This window comes from Manacus vitellinus, unplaced genomic scaffold, assembly GCF_001715985.3.
Source record: "Manacus vitellinus isolate BGI_N305 unplaced genomic scaffold, ASM171598v3 scaffold_3_pilon, whole genome shotgun sequence".
Taxonomy (NCBI): Eukaryota; Metazoa; Chordata; class Aves; order Passeriformes; family Pipridae; genus Manacus; species Manacus vitellinus.
Window position 1 is genome coordinate 25,519,218 of NW_021940535.1, and position 16,656 is coordinate 25,535,873.

At 36.2% G+C, this 16,656-nt stretch overlaps 1 protein-coding gene across 1 annotated transcript in view; it reads right to left on the reverse strand.

Moving 5' to 3' along the window:
* The window catches only part of HDAC9 (histone deacetylase 9), a 423,755-nt gene that overhangs the window by 306,590 nt on the left and 100,509 nt on the right, over positions 1-16,656 (reverse strand). The window lies entirely within an intron of this gene.

Genomic DNA, 16,656 nt, shown 5'->3' on the forward strand with positions numbered 1-16,656 from the left:
AATTTTTAAAGTTGGGTAGCTATATTGCTATTTTAGATAACCTCTGAGGATATGTCTGAACAGCAGAATGCTCTGCAAGTCAGAGATATCCTGTCTAAATATAGCACAGCCATAGTGCTTCACTCAGGCTAATTTGGGAAGCACGATGCAGAACATCTTATTATACAGCTTCTGGTAGACTACCTAGCTCTACCATAACTAGCTAAAGTAACTCTCCAACAGTTTGAATTGTCTAGCCATAAAATAAAAATAACACCATCTCTTCTTCTAAGGCCATTCTGAGAAATAATTAGCTGTGAAACAGATAAAACAGTCAATAGCCACTATCAAAAATGCCACAGAACACATGAAATTCTGTATTCGGTGCAGGGTTGAAGGGCAAGTGGGAAATAAAGTCAGAACTTTACCCCTCCAAAAAAAAACCCAAGACATTTTGCAGAACAGCCTATACAGTAGACCATCTATCAAGTATTACAAAACAAGGAACATTCTGTAGGGGACAACAGTCACAATAATGAAAGCGAAATGGCTATACACAAGAAGGAAGGAGGAAAATTAAGGGCATATTGACAATCTAATTGCAGTTTAACTCTTCTGGTTTAGCGTGTCACTATTTTGCCTCTCTTTTTCTCTCCGGCTTTTTTTCCAATTCCATCTGGATATCTCTCCCACACACTTTAAGTACAGAAATACATGTAATATGTTTTTTAATTAAGAATTTCCCATTCTACCTGACCAGAAATCAGAAGGCAGCTGTCTTTCCTCAGATTTTATACCAAGCTCTATTTTTTAAAATCTATGTGTATACACCAGGTTTCTAAAATCAAGCTAAAAAAACCCGAAACCCTATTTCCTTTGTTGGGATATTATGGTCCTATTTATAGGTAGGAGTAGTGCTTTATTCTTCTACAACATGACACCTGGTTCTGCAATGGTTACACAAAGATGGTTATTTATAGACCAGGAAAGCACAAACCTCCCTCCCACCTCCACCACTAAAAGGGTCACAGAGCCCTCACCTGGTACTAGATTTAACATGACAGGTGATAAAATAGAAGTAAAAATAGCTTGTCAGTATTCCCTTTGAAGTCAGACAATTACTAGTTTAAACACAGGGATGAACTATACTTAATTACAGAACAGATTTCAATCCAACCAAATACAAACACATGCACAAATACAATCCAACTGACACACATGTATGCTCCACACGTACATACACACGCACACACGTTACTTACACAGGTTTATTTTGGTCAGAAACCCACACGAAGTTAAGGCTAACATCAGTTTTAATTAAGATCAGCTCAGTAAACCTGATACTGGATTTCCAGTGCTAAATGGAGGTTTACAGGGCTTTAATTAGGATATAAAGGCTCTGTTCCCAGTGGAACAGATCCTCGGTAAACCCCTCTGCTGGTCCATTATCCCCAACCCAGCATGCGTCATCAGGTGCCTCTGTCTATTTTAGCCCTATTAATGTGTTTAGGCACATCCATCAGTGAATTAGCACAAACTGGTCTAAGGTTTCAGGCTGCGGGAGCCAGTCATTTTCATCACATCATCTTTACCTCTCACTTCCCAGAAAAATAAATACTACTTTTCCAAGTAAACTCTAGTTATATAGCAGGTTTCATAGTAACATACTGCATTTCAGTAAGTTTATACAGCAAACAGGAAGGCTTTTTTAGACAACATCCAGAGACCAAACTCAACCATTTAGGTTTTGAATTACAAGATAGACCTGCTCTCAGGACAGGAGATATCTCACTTGAAAAGGTACTTATGAGGATAAGTACCTTTTCAAGTATCCTGTACTCTGGGTCCTATAATTCTAAAGGCAAATGAGAAAGATAAAACCAGACAGAGAAATCCTTTAAAGAATGAATGCTTTTTAATAATTTTTCTCCCTCAGTATTCTTCTAAACAGGCATTATTTTAGTTTTATTACTTCTTGAGTTCCCTCTGCTGTTACCCAGAGAACCTTGTTTTGACAAAATCTTAAATCAGAAAATGTTTCATCACCAAAAACTGCTATTTCTATGTTTCTATGACAGGTGACTATCAACCTTCATAAAATATTTCAAAACAGCTTCTAATTTGTACCAGCCTTGCTAGATTAGTCATCAGGACCACAGCTTACTTGGGCTGCACTCCAAGTGTTTATCTTAAAATGGGTAAAATACAGGAATGAAATAAATGTAAGGCAAATATTGATCGTTGAAATCTGAACACATTATTTTTAATAAGGTCTGCCATAGTACTACTGTCAAGGAATTTTACACAACTCAGTCATTCTACTCAGTCATACCATTTGACTGAGAAATTGCTTAAATCTGTTTGTAGACTATCAAAACCCCTTATAATCAAAGCCAACAGGAAGAGAAAACTGTGAATAGCCTGAGCCCATCACCTGTGCACTGCAGTTCTGCAGCTGACAAGAGGTTAGGCACCACTGATTTAGGGCATCCATGTCTGGTAGGCTCTGTCCTAACCACTGTCTAATACAGCACTAAAGTCACTGATTTAGGCACTGATCAGAAAACAGTTTTAAACCTACCTAGGTTTAAATGGACTCAGTTAATCAGCCTGAGTCCACATCTTCTTGTATCTTTGAAACCTCGATTATATGCAATAGCAAGGAGTGACCCTCCTCACTTGCCAAAATGAAGGTCTGTTAGAATAGGTAAAGAAAATGTTCTGAGAGGCTTTTTTTCATCTTCTTTTATATTTCCATTGTCATAATGAAGCAATCACTTACTGTATAATCAAAACACAAAGAAACCTGACAGGATGCAATTGCTTTCTTTAATCTGGAAGAAAGGAATTTGTGTTGATGCTAATTGCCTTCCTTGGATCTGTTATTGTCAACTGATCAAACAAATCTTCATTGAATAGAATATGGAATATTACTCAGTCTTGGTTTAGCTTGGTTTAGCTTTTTAATAGAAAATGTATCTCTCTAATATAGTATTATTTTTATATGTATATATGTATTATTTTTATTTTTCCCCCAAAGCCATGATAATCATGCTGGGATGATTTGGAGAAGCAAAACCTATCAGACTACCAGTTAACCCTGAAAATGAAAACCATCTGCAGAGAAGGTTATTCCAGTGAGGCCTGCTGAACCTGGAAACAAGAAAGAGTTGTTGGTTTGGGATGGTATGAAAATATACTGTCACACAGGTGGTTCTTTGCTTTCCTACTTATGGCACAAGTTATAACTAGTGGCATAAATTCTAGCACCTTATTCTTTATGACATTACATAATGTTGCATTCACTTGGCAGATAAAACCCTTCAGGTTCATGGGCAATTATTCATATTATAGCTCATCCCCATGTTTTCACACTATCCCACTGAGAGGCAGTAATAGAATTGAAAATCATTAAAACTTTTTAACATATTCTGGGATGTAAAGCAGTTGACTGTAGTCTAACTTCTATAGCATGTACTTCTCCAGCTACTGACAGCTGAGATTCCTTTCACATCTAAAAGGTCAGATTCTAAATCTACAAAGAAAAGATAGAAGGGTAAATAAAAAGACTTAGAGCACTTATGGGTATAATCACTTTTTCAAGGCCACTTAGCAAAATAGGAGAAAATGCAAATGAAATCAGGTCATTCTGATTTCCAGTCTTCTGTTCTAATCACTGGATAATAGCATCTTCCCACACCCCTTTCAGAAAGCTACCCATAGAATATATCCTATCCATAATTAGCTGAAATATAAGAAGTCCATTCTTATGGAAAGAACCTGAAGTGAGTATGAATTTAAATATGCATCAGGAAGCTGGGGAGCTCTCTGCCAGTCAAGCTTTGTCTTTTTATGAATTCGAAAGCTAACACACAATGAAGTGTTCAGACAGGAAAAAGGAACAATAACTAAAGTGTTACTCTAGCCCCAGTTAATGCTCAGAAGCATTGTTGAAGTGTTTGATATATCAGATCAATATAAATTCTCGATTTACTGCTGTGAAGCAGTCAAGAAAAAATGCTGTGAACATTTAATTATTACCAAGAATCCAGAGAATCTAAGACATTAATTTTAAATATTCAATTACCTATTGAACAAAAATCTATTAGGATGTTGTCATGAGCGTAGCGGCTGCTTGTTAACTCTCCAGCATGGCAATAAAACTTGGGCAATGAATGTAATTGTACTAGGGATCAAAGAGCTGAGCTCCTACTGAGAAGCAAGTGTATACACTGCCAATATTTCATCATTCAGAGTCACTTTCCCTCCCCTACCTAATATGAAAGCTATAAAAACAAAACAAAAAATCCCCTCAAACTGTTATTGTTAAAGCCAAAAACTAATTAGTCATTGCTTCCCTAAGTGTTATGTGAAAAGTCTCTAGAAATAATGGGCTGCATTCTCAAATTTTATAGGTTTACTGAGTCTAGTGTTCTCTGGTATTTCCTGTTTCCCCTGCTAGGGAAGATTGAGTTGAGTTTACAAGTCATCTTGAATAACACGCAAACTTTTCAATAAAGGCAATAATCTGCAGATTCATAAAGCATATACTTAAAACAAAGACATGGGCAGTAAACAAAGGGAATAGCAAGAACTTCTCTATTGTTTTTAGAACTAAAATTCCCAGCATCTTAAACCTTTAAGCAGCATATGATTTGTCATTTCAGTAGGGTTTGGTGACGCACATTTGGTTTTCCACTTAAAATATCTGAGCTTGAAAGCAGTAATACATCAGATACCAGCAGGGGGAGGGAGGGAAAAAACCAACCAACACATCCATTTAAGTGTAAAATACTCTTTCTGTATGTTAATATATACATATAACTGCTATAGGCCGCTAACAATATGGGGAACAATGAACAGCTTTCTGTTTCTTTCTTTGTGAGACATTTCAGCAGATCTCAAAACGTGACATATAAAAAGAATTCAATATATCTTGAAATGCCTACATATGTTATTTTTCCAAGCTATGAACATTTGAACAGTGCTCCAAATAATCAGTGACAAGGAATCACCTTTTTTCTTGGTATCTTTACCTACTACCAAAACAGGGTTAAATGTCATGATCCTTGATCAAAATTCCAAGATGATGATTCAGGCCTCTGGTCCCATTACAGTTAATGAAATTCTGCTATTGAATTTCTTATGTCAGGATTTCAACTCCTGAGGTCATTTATTTGTCCCAAACATATATCATGTTGTTTCTGTTTTACAGCAAAACTAACAGCTTGTCCAGAACTGCAGCCATAACGTTGTGATTGAACACTGCTTCAGTGAGGACTCAAAAGAGTAAAATACCATCTTTCAGGAAAACAATTCCTAAATGAGCCCCTGAATTTGAGCACAACCCCAAGCCATATTCACTTATGACATCTAACACCGTCACAGCCCAAGTGTGTATTGCTGTATTTTAGTTTCCTTTTAGTTTACACAGTCATCATGAATATGAACTGCTCGACACGAGATAAGTTAAAGCTTTCTCTATATCCGTATGCAGGTGTATCTGCCATATTTCCAGTACTGTTCTGTTCTTCATTGCATCATCAAAAAGACACAGAATCTCCAAGGACTGTGTTCAAAGAGAAAATGCCTTTGATTTACTTAATAAAGTAAATCATGCTTAACTGTATGCTTAACTACCACCCATATTGTTCATAAAAATAATAACAATATGCACAGACTCTTTTTCTCTAAATCTTATTGTCTATTTAACTCACATAAGGCACTGAGGTCTAGAAGATTCTACTGACTCCTGTGGCACTGTGATAGAAGCAGCAGGATTCGTCCTGAACAAAAGGTTATATTAAAAGAAGAGACAGAAAGCTGGGCAGTTGACCTGATCCAAGCCCCAAAAGATATCTGTTAGCAAGGCAGAAATTTAGGCTGCAAGTTTTTGTATTTGCTGACTATTAAACTGCACAAAAAGTACCTGGAGATGTAGCAAACTTGCAACACTCCGGTTAAAAAGAGGTTTTCTGCAGTAAACCTCTGCATTGCAAAGATGCCTTTATCCTCAAACTTAAGCTCCAGTTATGTTTTTAATGCGTTAACCTTGGCCTTGAGACACCATAAGAACATGCTTAGTCTCACCATATTATATATAATGTGTTTTACATACATTATACACTTGAGTAAGTTCATAAAAGCCAGAGCTCTAAATTTGTCTCTGGCTGCTGTTAATTTCTTAAGAAATGTCCACACCTGGATGCAAATGAGGGACATCAGCTGAGGTCCTCACATCTTTTACATGGTCCTGCAAAGACCCACAGACAAAGAAGCACTTGCTTCCTAATCAGAGATGGTTCTATTCAATGATCTGGCACAATATGTGCAGTCTTACAATAGGTAACAAAAGGGAAGAAAGCATAAAATGCCTATGTTTTGTTTTAATCACACAGAGCCTCTGGGTTTTAAATGTTCATAAGAAAAATAAAAAACACAAAATATTTTTAGAAATTAAATCCAAGATACCTATTTTGAATAAACTGCTGTGTTCTGAGGTACCTGGATTGCAAACCCAAATAGGAATATTAATAAAAATGTTCCAGCAGCTTAAAGGTGTTATAATTTAGTAAATTACTGTATATCCACCCAGTACTTCTGCACTATGAAGTTACTTTCAACTTTATACTAACGTATTTCTAGCAGCAAATCTCCACTGCAGACCATTTATTTGACCTCTTTCTGGCTCATATCATGTTATAATACTGAAATTCTTTATGCTTCTAAAAATAGCAATGCAGAGATTCTGAAATGATTAATGACAGTTAGGACTGTTGAGCTCGATGTAGAAAAATAAAACAGGGTATACAGACATCCATCTAATGAAACCTGTAAGATTACTTTTCGTCTTCTGGGGTGATGATATTAAATTTCCTCAGAGCTCTCCTCTTCCAAGACTGTCAGAATGTCAATGGCTTTATCCAACATTTGTTCTAACATTTAATATTATACATAACTGCCTAGAGGCACCAAAATACAGGCAGTAATTGAAGGGTGGTTTTCTAAAGATATAAACAGGAATGCCAGACATGAGTTTATTGTGAAGAGTTTGAGACTCTTAAGAGTTAGGACTGAGATCATCACAGCCATGTCCCTGCAAAGCATTCTTCTGTTCAAAGTACTCCCTAACAAACAAACTCATGATGCAGAGATTCTTTACCTTTTCACAGCAGATCACAGCCCAATCTTATTGAAAAACCTCATTAAGGACCTAGCACTGCCACAGTGAGCCTGTGGAACTGCTTTACTACCTTCACAGAACTGCCATTGTTTATTTATGAATTGCATAGAATTAAAACACTGATCTCTAAGAGACAGTAGCTGAGTATCTCTTGTGCTGGTAACAAAGAACCTTGCACTGTCAGAAAATTAAAGGGATGAAAAAATACCAATAAGACAATTACAGTGATATTACCAGAGAATTACACATACCCTTTATATTTTATAGGGTGACCATAAAGCTCAGAGTGCCTTCACAAGATAGCAGAAAGACCGCTCAGGTGGGCACCCTCGGAGTGTGATTCAGACTACAAACTTTGACTGGGTAATGAAGCAGAGGTTTGATTTTTAGATGGATAAAGTGATGTAAGATGAATTGTGCTCCGTGCATCTTAATGCCACTTTTTTTCACTCATTCTTCTGACTCAGAAGACAAAATTCTGCTTTCTAACCCTGTTAAAAACAAAACTGACCACTGTGAAAGACGTTACACGCAATGAATGCATGTTCAATTCACTTTGAGCCTACCACAGTGATGAGCTGCATGTCAGCTGTGTCTTACACATCTACCTATTCTAGATTTCTCAAAAAAGAGGAGAATCACTACCCTCCATTTCCAACACTTAAGCAGAGGGTGGAATAGTGAGCAGTATGAACAGCAAAAATTTTCCCAATTCTTTAGATGGATAAGCAGATGTACAAAGTGAGATTCACAACCTGCTGTGCACACACCTCTCATGCAGTGCAAGACAAAAGAGAGGAGACAAAAAACCCTGATGACTGTCATTTTTCCCCTGGTCCCCCAGTATTGCAGCCCATTATGTAGAAATGCCACCGTACATTATGAACAAGATGAAATAACCTGACAAAGGAGCCAAGAACTTAGTTCACAGCCTGTTTAAATTCACAACACTGAGATGTGAAACAAGAAGAGTAATTTCTGTATGAGTATGAAGAAATAAAAGCATTAAGGGTTTGATGCTGACAATCTAAACAGCAGAACAAATCAGGTAAACAAGCCAGGATTGTTGATGTGTGGTAGCACATGAAGTTCTCTTTCATTAGAAATTTGCTTGGTGTTCATTGCTGGTAATGTGCAGATGTCACTGCACTTGCCTAAGAGCTTTCTTGTAATGAAGGACTGATTTTACATACTATTAAATTATAATAATACTACTGCTGCAGGGAACCTTAAGGACAACAATCTGAAAACTATTACTGAAAGAACAAGATACAAATGCGTTCATTCTTCATATTCTACGGAGCCATTTATCATTCAAGAAGTAAATTTTACTGCTCAAGTAATAGCATTTGTAAGGATCCCAGATCTATAATTCCCATTTCAACACCAGCCATATTTGAAATTCTCAACATTTCTTTTACAGGCCTCTTAATTTCAACATATATGAAATGAAAGCAAGTGTACAGGAGATACATTTCTTTTTGTAGACTCTGATTTTACAAGGAATAACTAATTATAAAGGAGAAAAAACCCCACAAATCTTGTAACTTAGATTTGGTGAAACTCAGTCAAATAACATAACACATTTTCACTTATTACTTGTTTGATAATCCCTTAAATTATTTAAATAAAATACAAATTTAATGCTCATTTTGAAGTTCTTTTATAATGACTAAAATTGCATTGATAATTAATTAAGCTGATCAAGCTTTAGGTGCATTTATATGGCTTTTTTAACACCAACTCAAAATGGAATAAATTAAACTCTTGCAACTTTTCAAATACAGAGATAGCAAATACAATTCTTCTTGAAAACACTCTTGCTCATAAGCACCTTTATGCATATTAGCAGTGCCTTTGAGTTCTATTCATGGAAGTGTTTTCTGGAATGAGGCCCTGTGGAATAAATGTAAAAGTGGTACTCTATTTTCTAGTATTAAATATAGCTGAGGAGTGTCTAGTTTTTGAATAGACATTTTATTCTTTTTGTGTATGAAAGCCAGTGCTTCACTGGTGGCACGCTTTGAAATTTCTGGAACGCATTCATGTAATATTGAGAGTTGTTCTTATTTTCATGCCTTGAAAAGTATGAAATTTCTTACTGAAGGAAAGCACTGCACTCCAATTTCTATTTGCATGAAGAAACACATACCTTTGGGGTCATCCTTGTAACTAATCCTTTTGTTTCAAGAAGATAAATCTTTGTATTTTTGTATCTTGATACTTGTTCACGAGCATATTATTCTGTATCACAATGTTGGTTTCCTTATATCTTTGTAATTTTTTAATGGTATTTTTTGTACTGGCTTTTCTGAAGATCACAGAGCAAGAAATAACATGTAGATATGTTTTGTATACATTCTGTGTGCTAATGCATGAGAAATCTTCTTCCAGTACAGTGACAGCTCACAGACACATTTCAAGCAATTTTTTACTTTTTGGTTTGAAGCCACTGAATTTTTGAATTACTAAGCGACATTAAATGATGAAAGCAAGATATGAATCTTGCATTTGAATTGTATGAGAAGTAAAGCTATGCTTTAAAAAGAAAAAGAAAAGAAAAATCAAGATCTTTCCAATAACCAAAATATCTTGATATTTATATCAAAATATTTTTATTTTGTTCTGGAATTGCCATGCTTCACATTCCAGGTTTCTGCCTAGTTGTTTCCAATATTCATCATAAGAATTTCAGTAAAGACAAAAAGAAATGGACTACATTTCATGCCCAGTGACATGAAGACTTTTCCCAGCAAGAAACTTTCAGTGACATTGTCTCTAGAATGATCAGAAAAACTGAGTTAATTTATGGATATCAGGCATAAAAAGGCAGAGTGAAGTGTACAAACAACAATCAGGATTTCAAGTTTTTATGTTAGGATTTTAGGTGTTTATTTCAGTGTCATTAGGGAGAGCCTTTTTAAAAAAGGCTGTCCTGATAGATATGTATGCTTACCTGTACATATCTATCATATGAAACACTTTTTCTGGCTTTGAAGACATCTTCCCTATTGCAGGAGACAAAGCCAAGCACTTATACTTCTCTCAACTGAATTTCTTTCACCCATCTCAGACAACCTGGGGTACTTCTCTTCTACAGCCAGAAAGCCCTGAAGGGATGCCAAGAAGGCCAAAGTATATCAGTGAAAAAGTTCAGGGAGATCCTGCCCTGAGTTTCAGAAATTGATAAAGTCAGATAAGCAGGGCTCACTGCATCCCTGACCAGACAAGTTTCAAAGCTTGGTGCTGTGTCTTGCTTCCTGACGCACCTCTTCACAAGTGGAAACATCCTGTGCTTTGAAAAAGGGGCTGTGCAGTCCCAGGACTAACACAACAGAGCAAGAACATTCTAAAAATCCAAGCATAAACCTCTTCAGCTTTTGCCAGCAACCACCTACCTTTCCTCTGAAGTCTGGCTAATATTAGCAAGACCATTCTGGTCTTTGTGAACCATTCCAAACAAGCCTCCATGTGTCCTTCTGCTGGTTTTGACACCAAGAACAAAATCATTATAAGCAAATAACAAAACTAGACTCTCAGAAAAAAAAGTAATGTGTGGGATGTTTCTCACTTTTACATAACAGAGGAAATATCTCTAAGGATATTTATCTTAGATGAGAATGAAATCTACCACCCATATACTAAATAAGATGAAATCATGAGTGGAGAAAATTCTTACATTTTTTAGAACTTGAATGCCTAACTTTTTCTATCTTAATTAAAATAACTATATCTGATTGAATGTCCTTATTTTGTTACTAATAAAGTACATATTAAATGAATTGAACACTGTGCATATTAGACACAAAACTATCCCTTAATGGGAAACCATCGCTATTGAACAGTATTAAGAAACAACACTTCATTTAGAAGAGGTCCAGTAAGGTAATTGCAAATACTATTCACTATTTTTGTCCCTCATTTAACACTGTAAGTGTTGTAAAATCTTGTAAAATTACAAAAGCTGAATGAGGCATTAAAGCTCTGTTCATTTCAAGCAGAACAAAATATGTTCTAAAATCATCAGCTGAAGAAGTAGATAATGTCTCCTTCAGACAACTGAAGAAGCCTCAAATTCACATGTCCTGATTCTCAAGTGGGAGGACTCCAACCACCTGTTAGCTGCTGGAAGGACAGCAGAGCAGGGCACAAGAAATCCAGGAGGTTTCTGAAGGGTACTGGTGGTCACTTCCTAAGATAGGCAATTGAGGAATGGACAAAGGCCGGTGTGCTCTGCTGGAGCATACTCTCTCATACTCTCTCATACTGATGAATAAGGAATTGGTAAGTAAGGTGAAGGTCATGGACAGCCTTGGCTGCAGTGATCACGACATTGTGTAGTTCAGGAGAAGAGGGCCACTGAGATCAGTGGAAAAGTCTAGAGCAAAGGCTGACCATTCCTAGAGGAGGATCAGGTTAGGGAAAGGCCAAACATGTCCCTAAGACTTGATAGGATACACCCAGGAGTTCTGAGGGAGCTGGACTATATTGAAGAAGGTGATCTTTTCACTCTGCTCCACACTAGTGAGACACATCTGAAAGTTTATGTCCAGCTCTGGGGATAAAGAAAGGTCCTCAGCACAGGAGAGACAGGAGCATACTGGAGGATTTCCAGCAAAGGTCTAGAAAGGGACTGGAGCCTCTCATATGAGAGTCTGAGAGAGTTGGGACTGTTCAGCCTGGAGGTGAAGTGGCTCAGGGGAAACTTATGAATGTCTACAAATGTCTGACTAGGGATTGTGTTGTAAAGAAGATGGAGACAGACTTCTTAGTAGTATCCAGTGAAAGGACAAGATGCAATGGGCATAAATTAAGTACAGGAAGTTCCAATTAAAGATACGAAAATACTTTTTTCCCTGTGAGGGTGGCCAAACACTGGAATGTGGTGCCCACAGAGGTTGTTAAGTTCCCAGCTTTGGACATATTCAAAACCCTACTGGACTTGGGCCAGGCCAACCTGTGGTAGCTGACCCTGCTCTGAGCAGGGAGGTGAGAGTATGATCTCCAGAGGTTCTCTCCAAACTCAACAGTTTCATGATTTTGTGACTCTGTGAAACACATTGTAGTATGTTATTGCAGTTGGAGCATGCAACAATCCTACCCTTTCACTTCCTATGCTCAATCATGCCAGGATTAAGGAAAATGGCCAAATCATTGACAGAATTTTGTGTAAAAGGGCAAACATAAGCTCAGAATGAATAAGCACATTTGATACCACACTGCTTTTGTTAAACCAAAGGAGGTACCACAGAGGCTAATTATTTTTTCTGTTCTTATCCATAAGCATTACATTTTTCAATGTTCACAGAGAAAAACTTTACTTAATGAGATCCATAAAGATTCTTTAATCAGCTTATATTGTGAAAAAGTATTAAAGTCTCCACTTTCACAACAGGCACATGAAATATATAGTTTTATGATATATTACTGGCACAGGAACTCACCTCCCCCTTTCCCCTGAACCACCTGCAATTTTTAATAGACATGTATCGCCAGGGTACCAGAAACCCATAAAAGCTTAACCTGCCAATTAACAACTAGGTAAAGTTCCAGCCTTGTACAATATTTTGATTACTTCCAAGAGCTTTTCACAAAATACAGAAAGTATTTCCACAAAATTACTAGCCAGAGTTTTAATCTGATGTACTAAAAGTTGAGTAGTAGGAGAAAAATATAAATGTATTATGTATGAAAAAAATTCATCACTTTTTATATATGACAGTAGACCTGACAAAGCCAGCTCTGGATTAAAAGCAGTTATTTGTTAAGAGAAAGCGGGGGAGGGAGGAAAAGGGGGGGGAATAAAGAAAAAAATTAAAGACTTTCATTCTAATATTTCCTCTCAAAGGGGAGACAGAAAGTAAGGTCAGAATTCAGCTATTCAATGCAGGTTAATCAAGGTGTGAATATAGTCAACAGTTTTCAATGTATTTAATGATACTCTGTCAAAGAAATAATGAGGTCAACTAACATTACCTTGGTTTTCTGCAGTTCTTTAAAAACTAGCTAAGAATGTATCAGCTTTCAAAACATTTTCATGAATACACAAATTGTAGTGCAAAATAGTTACAGTCATGTAGATCTGGACCGGGAGGTATGTACTGAAGAATATATATTTTTGGTGTTGCCATTCGTAATCACAGATCATAAGCACAGACCAACACTCCCATTAAGTCTTGAAAACAAAAGAGAACAATAAAAACATATCCACCTCTGAGAGCTTTAATTTTAAAGTAAGAAAATCTAACATATATTGGCAGGAAAGACAATAGTGTTCACCAACTGTAGCAGGCAGCAAGTCATATCCAGCAAAGTAACTGGTGCTATTTTTTTTTTAGATTCCATGCAGTTTTGTGAGTGAATACAGGATCTCCTGAATATGAAAAACATAAAGAGACAGCATAAAGATGTCCATCTGAAAGCTGTTGAACAAACAGAGAATACATCTTCACTACTGGAGGGCAGATGGCATGAGTAAGTGTGACAAAATAAAAGGAGAAAGTTAGTGGGACATGACTGGAACTGCAAGCCTGGACCTTTATGGAATTAAAGCAAACAAATTATTTGGAGAGATATTCAGTCTGAAAAGGATGAGAACAAATGAGAAAAAGGGAGCTAAGAGAAAAGAAGCCATAAATTGCTTAGGACATAAGTAAAAGGACTTGGAAAAAAAGGAGTGCCTACAGGCAATGGGATGAAACTAAACAATAAATAGAAAAGATTTTGGGTTCACATGACATCTTTCTGCCACAGGGATGCAGGTACTGCAGAATGACCTAATCCCTGGCACTAAAGATTTACAACTGAGTGTATGGTTGCACTCACAGGGGACCTTCAAGGCACCACACAGTTCGGCTCCTGCAGTTACACCTTGCCTTTGGGTCAAAAATTAGTTGAATCCAGGTTGCCAAAAAAACCAATATTATGCAAAATTAGCGTAAGCCTTTTAGAGGAGCTAGTTAACAGCCCTAGACAAGTCCTGGAAACACCCTGATTGAAGGTTCAAGTCATTTCTAATGCTCCAGTCAACTTGATAAAGAGAAGGTACACTGAATTTAGAGACAACAGTTCTTATTTTATAGAAACAAATTCTTTATCATAAAAGAGGAGCAAATTTATGTACCATGAAGTCCAATATAAGGGCAAGGGTAAGTAGTTTTCTTAGAGTCTTAGCTTTGAACTGATTCTACTGTACAAGAATCTCAACTTGAGTTTTTCTTTCCCTTTTCTATCTTTTTTTCCCATCTTTCTGCTTTTGCAGTCTGTAATAAAAAGCTTCAGAACTTGCTAAGTGTTTGGCACTGAAGAACTATCAAGCAAGTGGAAAGAATCATTATTAGCAGTTTGCAAAATGCTGTGATTTTTTTCAGGCCAAGTTATAATCTCAGTCTGCAGGTTTTTGTGCACTGACTTCTAAAAGATCATTTTTCAGGACACCACCATCCATTACCACTGAAAACAAATATTAACTGAAATACTGCCCAGCAATTCATTTGTGCTCCCTTACCTGATCACAAACTAACTCAAGAAATAGCTGTGGACTTTATGGCACACTCAAAGCATCTTCCAGTTTCTTAAAACAAACAAACAAACCCAACCAAAAAAAAACCAAAGGAAAAAATTTTAAAAATCTAGCTCCTACCTAGTCACTTAGTCAATTCTTTGTGTCTCTGTTTATGAAAATTACAATAAAATCAATATTTGTAAGAGCAGAGGGGGAAAGGAAGAAAGTACCATACTGGAAAAAAAACTCAACCAAAACAAACTAAAAAACCACTATCAAAGCCCATAGGCCAAACACTTTCAGACATAAGCTATAAACCCTAATTGAAAACATTTTGACTTCGTGTTATTCTTATCTACCATAATTTTAATTTCATTATTATAGAGGAAAGGGGATCAAAATCATTTACAAGTGAAGATTAAAACAACAGTTTACAACAAAAATGGAAGGATGTGACATTCTAGTAATATCTAATTTATAATTTACTTGATTCCAGATTTACACCATAAAATCAAGCATATACTCCATCAGTAGTCATCAGTTCAATTCATATTCCAATAAAAACAGTCTGCATTCACATTTTGTAGGAATGGCATTTTAACAATTTCTTGGAGATTCTTGGCTTCTCAGGAAAGAGGTCTCAGAAGAATGGTTAAAACAGAACAAGCAATACCATTTATTTCTGGCTCTCTAGATGTTCAGTATGAGTTTTAATTCAGAACTATCATGTTTATTAAAGTAATTTTAGATAACTTTTATCAAGTATTAAGGGCTTGGCATACAGTATTAAGCTTCATCTCTAAGGATCATAACTCTGCCTACAAAGCATTACTGTTGTTGTTGTTAATAGTAATAATAACAATAATAAATAATAATAATAATAACCACCACGATAATTTTACCGTGCCAGTGTACAACATATGCTTCATTCAAAAGTCCTCCCGAGTTTAATTGAAACAATCCTAATGTTTCCCAAACAACAACAAAAAATATGTCAAGTAACACCTTTATTTCCTCCACACTTTTACGACTTAGATAATGCCAATGTAGTCGTGAAATACAACAACGTACAGTAAAATAAAAACCTGACTTCTACTTCTCAATTTCTAATTTATAAATTACTCAGGATGGGAAGATAAACAAAATTGAAAATTCAATAATCCCTATTTCATTAGGAAGATATCACAAATGTTAGATTAGTTACTGGGAAACTGCCTACATGAATTTTGCTTTGATTTGTGACAGTCTTGATACCACTTCAACTTAGGCACAGTATGGCTAAGAAACACAACTCTCACTGTAGAACTGCAAACTAAGGAAGCAAGACCAATCCATCCCTGGTATGGGTTACTGCTGGTGACCAGTCTGCCCAAAAGGTAGCACAGTCTACATTTATCGGTTTCTTCTGTTTTTTAGAGGATGGGGATTTTCCTGATTTTGATCTACATATTTTAGATAATTTATTGCATTTCATATTCATGAAAAAAAAATGGATTATTCAGCTTCACCACAATATTTTACTCATGGCCAGTTAAATAATTGTAGAAATTAGCTTGCCACACACCAGTCTTATGCCTCTCCATTTTTCAGTTTCATAAACAAGTCGAAGGGAAAAGAAATCTACTTTTTATTAACTAGCTTCTAAAAATAAGTCATTTATGCTTCACTCTGCTGAAACCCTGAGCCAAAGGAAAAGAAAAGCAACTGTAATAAGTTTACCAGTAGGTTGCTTTATTAAAACATTAAGATGAAATTTTTCAACACAAACTAATCATCATAAAATATGTTATGCATTTCTGATAAATTAAACTGTTATTACACTCCTTTTCACTGTAACACCACCCTTGGAAGCAAGGGATTTTGTAGGCTCCAAATATGTGTTATTGTAAGGTATTGCTCTACTTAAGGTTAAGTTGCATTTTCCATTATAAACTCCCATTTCCAGGGGTTTATTATTCAGCCATAAAGATCTGCTTGGGGCTGGAATATG